The sequence below is a fragment of the Argopecten irradians genome, chromosome 15 (assembly GCF_041381155.1).
Source record: "Argopecten irradians isolate NY chromosome 15, Ai_NY, whole genome shotgun sequence".
Lineage (NCBI taxonomy): Eukaryota > Metazoa > Mollusca > Bivalvia > Pectinida > Pectinidae > Argopecten > Argopecten irradians.
The window spans coordinates 32,221,868-32,227,986 of record NC_091148.1 but is presented as its reverse complement, the minus strand read 5'-3'; positions in this window follow the sequence as shown (position 1 = coordinate 32,227,986).

Below are 6,119 nucleotides of genomic sequence, written 5' to 3'. Positions count from 1 at the left end.
CTGATGAACAATGATACACATGAAGGTCGCCCTGATGAACAATGATACACATGAAGGTCGCCCTGATGAACAATGATACACATGAAGGTCGTTCTGATGAACAATGATACACATGAAGACAGCTCTGATGAACAATGATACACATGAAGGTCGCTCTGATGAACAATGATACACATGAAGGTCGCTCTGATGAACAAATGATACACATGAAGGTCGTTCTGATGAACAATGATAAACATGAAGGTCGACCTGATGAACAATGATACACATGAAGGTCGCCCTGATGAACAATGACATACATGAAGGTCGACCTGATGAACAATGATACACATGAAGGTCGCTCTGATGAACAATGATACACATGAAGGTCGCTCTGATGAACAATGATACACATGAAGGTCGCTCTGATGAACAATGATACACATAAAGACAGCTCTGATGAACAATGATACACATGAAGGTCGCCCTGATGAACAATGATACACATGAAGGTCTCCCTGATGAACAAATGATACACATGAAGGTCGTTCTGATGAACAATGATACACATGAAGACAGCTCTGATGAACAATGATACACATGAAGGTCGCTCTGATGAACAATGATACACATGAAGGTCGTCCTGATGAACAAATGATACACATGAAGGTCGTTCTGATGAACAAGGATAAACATGAAGGTCGACCTGATGAACAATGATACACATGAAGGTCGCCCTGATGAACAATGGTACACATGAAGGTCGTTCTGATGAACGATGATACACATGAAGGTCGTTCTGATGAACGATGATACACATGAAGGTCGCCCTGATGAACAGTGATACACATGAAGGTCGTTCTGATGAACGATGATACACATGAAGGTCGCTCTGATGAACGATGATACACATGAAGGTCGCACTGATGAACAATGATACACATGAAGGTCGCTCTGATGAACAATGATACACATGAAGGTCGCACTGATGAACAATGATACACATAAAGGTCGCTCTGATGAACAATGATACACATGAAGGTCGCTCTGATGAACGATGATACACATGAAGGTCGCACTGATGAACAATGATTCACATGAAGGTCGTTCTGATGAACGATGATACACATGAAGGTCACCCTGATGAACACTGATACACATGAAGGTCGCCCTGATGAACAATGATAAACATGAAGGTCATTCTGATGAATAAATGATACACATGAAGGTCGCTCTGATGAACAATGATACACATGAAGGTCGCTCTGATAAACGATGATACACATGAAGATAGCTCTGATGAACAATGATACACATGAAGGTCATTCTGATGAACAATGATACACATGAAGGTCGCTCTGATGAACAATGATACACATGAAGATAGCTCTGATGAACAATGATAAACATGAAGGTAGCTCTGATGAACAATGATACACATGAAGGTCGCTCTGATGAACAATGATACACATGAAGGTCGCCCTGATGAACAATGATACACATGAAGGTCGCCCTGATGAACAATGATACTCGTGAAGGTCGCCCTGATGAATGATGATACACATGAAGGTCGTTCTGATGAACGATGATACACATGAAGGTCGTTCTGATGAACGATGATACACATGAAGGTCGCTCTGATGAACAAAGATACACATGAAGGTCATTCTGATGAACGATGATACACATGTAGGTCGATCTGATGAACAATGATACACATGAAGACAGCTCTGATGAACAATGATACACATGAAGGTCGCCCTGATGAACAATGATACACATGAAGGTCGCCCTGATGAACAATGATAAACATGAAGGTCGCACTGATGAACAATGATAAACATGAAGGTCGCTCTGATAAACGATGATACACATGAAGATAGCTCTGATGAACAATGATAAACATGAAGGTCGCTCTGATAAACGATGATACACATGAAGATAGCTCTGATGAACAATGATACACATGAAGGTTGTTCTGATGAACAATGATACACATGAAGGTCGCTCTGATGAACAATGATACACATGAGGGTCGCTCTGATGAACAATGATACACATGAGGGTCGCTCTGATGAACAATGATACACATGAGGGTCGCTCTGATGAACAATGATACACATGAAGACAGCTCTGATGAACGATGATACACATGAAGGTCGTTTTGATGAACAATGATACACATGATGGTCGTTCTGATGAACGATGATACACATGAAGGTAGCCCTGATGAACAACGATACACATAAAGGTCGTTCTAATGAACGATGATACACATGAAGGTAGCCCTGATGAACAATGATACACATGAAGGTCGTTCTGATGAACAATGATACACATGAAGGTAGCCCTGATGAACAATGAAATACATGAAGGTCGTTCTGATGAACGATGATAAACATGAAGGTCGCTCTGATGAACAATGATACACATGAAGGTCGTTCTGATGAACGATGATACACATGACGGTAGCCCTGATGAACAATGATACACATGAAGGTCGTTCTGATGAACGATGATACACATGAAGTTCGCTCTGATGAACAATGATACACATAAAGGTCGTTCTGATGAACGATGATACACATGAAGGTCGCTCTGATGAACAATTGATACACATGAAGGTCGTTCTGATGAACAAATGATACACATGATGGTCGCTCTGATGAACAATGATACAAATGAAGGTCGCACTGATGAACAATGATACACATGAAGGTCGTTCTGATGAACGATGACACACATGAAGGTCGTTCTGATGAACGATGATACACATGAAGGTCGCTCTGATGAACAATGATACACATGAAGGTCGTTCTGATGAACGATGATACACATGAAGGTCGCTCTGATGAACAATGATAAATATGAAAGTCGCTCTGATGAACAATGATACACATGAAGGTCGCTCTGATGAACAATGATACACATGAAGGTCGCACTGATGAACAATGATACACATGAAGGTCGTTCTGATGAACGATGATACACATGAAGATAACTCTGATGAACAATGATACACATGATGGTCACTCTGATGAATAATGATACACATGAAGGTCGCACTGATGAACAATGATACACATGAAGGTCGCTCTGATGAACAATGATATACATGAAGGTCGCCCTGATGAACAATGATATACATGAAGGTCGCTCTGATGAAAAATGATACACATGAAGACAGCTCTAATGAACAATGATACACATGAAGGTCATTCTGATGAACAATGATACACATGAAGGTCGTTCTGATGAACGATGATATACATGAAGGTCGACTTGATGAACAATGATACACATGAAGGTCGACTTGATGAACAATGATACACATGAAGGTCGACTTGATGAACAATGATACACATGAAGCTCGCTCTGATGAACAATGATATACATGAAGGTCACTTTGATTAACAATGATACACATGAAGGTCGCTCTGATGAACAATGATATACATGAAGGTCGTTCTGATGAACAATGATACACGTGAAGGTCGCTCAGATGAACAATGATACACATGAAGGTCGCCGTGATGAACAATGATACACATGAATGTCGCTATTATGAACAATAATAACCATGAAGGTCACTCTGATGAACAATGATACAAATGAAGGTCGTCCTGATGAACAATGATACATATGGAGGTCGCACTGATGAACAATGATACACATGGAGGTCGCACTGATAAACAATGGTACACATGAAGGTCGCTCTGATGAACAATGATACACATGAAGGTCGCCCTGATGAAGAATAATAACCATGAAGGTCGCACTGATGAACAATGCTATAGGTCGCTCTGATGAACAATGACATACATGAAGGTCGACCTGATGAACAATGATACACATTAAGGTCGTCGTGATGAACAAAGATACACATGAAGGTCGCTCTGATAAACAATGATACACATGAAGTTCGCTCTGATGAACAATAATAACCATGAAGATCGCTCTGATGAACAATGATACACATGAAGACAGCTCAGATGAACAATGATACACATGAAGGTCACTCTGATGAACAATGATAAACATGAAGACAGCTCAGATGAACAATGATACACATGAAGGTCACTCTGATGAACAATGATACACATGAAGGTCGCTCTGATGAACAATGATAAACATGAAGACAGCTCAGATGAACAATGATACACATGAAGGTCACTCTGATGAACAATGATACACATGAAGGTCGTCCTGATGAACAATGATAAACATGAAGACAGCTCAGATGAACAATGATACACATGAAGGTGGCACTGATGAACAATGATACACATGAAGGTCGCCCTGATGAACAATGATACACATGAAGGTCGCTCTGATGAACAATGATATACATGAAGTTCGCTCTGATGAACAATAATAACCATGAAGATCGCCCTGATGAACGATGATACACATGAAGGTCGCTCTGATGAACAATGAACACATGAACGTCGCTCTGATGAAATATGATACACATGAAGATAGCTCTAATCAACAATGATACTCATGAAGGTCGCCGTGATGAACAATTATAGCCATGGATGTAGCCCTGATGAACAATGATAAACATGAAGATAGCTCTGATGTACAATGATATACATGAAGGTTGCTGTGATGAAAAATGATACACATGAATGTCGCTATGATGAACAATGAACACATGAAGGTCGCTCCGATGAACAATAATACACATGAAGATAGCTCTGATGAACAATGATAAACACATGAAGGTCGATAACTCTGATGAACAATGATACACATGAAGGTCGCTCTGATGAACAATGATACACATGAAGGTCGCTCTGATGAACAATGATACACATGAAGATAGCTCTGATGAACAATGATAAACATGAAGATAGCTCTGATGAACAATGATACACATGAAGTCGCTCTGATGAACAATGATACACATGAAGGTCGCTCTGATGAACAATGATACACATGAAGATCGCTCTGATGAACAATGATAACATGAAGGTCGCTCTGATGAACAATGATACACATGAAGGTCGTCTCTGATGAACAATGAACACATGAAGATGAACAATGATACACATGAAGGTCGCCTGTGAACAATGATACACATGAAGGTCGCTCTGATGAACAATGATACACATGAAGGTCGCTCTGATGAACAATGATACACATGAAGGTCGCCTGATATGAACAATGAAGGTCGCTCTGATGAACATGAACACATGAAGGTCGCTCTGATGAACAATGATACACATGAAGTCGCCTGATGAACAATGATACACATGAAGGTCGCTCTGATGAACAATGATACACATGAAGGTCGCCCTGATGAACAATGATACACATGAAGGTCGCTCTGATGAACAATGATACACATGAAGGTCGCTGATGAACATGATACACATGAAGGTCGCCTGATGAACAATGATACACATGAAGGTCGCTCTGATGAACAATGATACACATGAAGGTCGCTCTGATGAACAATGATACACATGAAGGTCGCTCTGATGAACAATGATACACATGAAGGTCGCTCTGATGAACAATGATACACATGAAGGTCGCTCTGATGAACAATGATACACATGAAGGTCGCTCTGATGAACAATGAACACATGAAGGTCGCTCTGATGAACAATAATACACATGAAGATCGCTCTGATGAACAATGATACACATGAAGGTCGCACTGATGAACAATGATACACATGAAGGTCGCCCTGATGAACAATGATACACATGAAGGTCGCTCTGATGAACAATGATACACATGAAGGTCGCTCTGATGAACAATGATACACATGAAGGTCGCTCTGATGAACAATGATACACATGAAGGTCGCTCTGATGAACAATGATACACATGAAGGTCACTCTGATGAACAATGATACACATGAAGGTCGCTCTGATGAACAATGATACACATGAAGGTCGCTCTGATGAACAATGATACACATGAAGGTCGCTCTGATGAACAATGATACACATGAAGGTCGCCCTGATGAACAATGATACACATGAAGGTCGCCCTGATGAACAATGATAACCATGAAGGTCGCTCTGATGAACAATGATACACATGAAGGTCGCTCTGATGAACAATGATACACATGAAGGTCGCTCTGATGAACAATGATACACATGAAGGTCGCTCTGATGA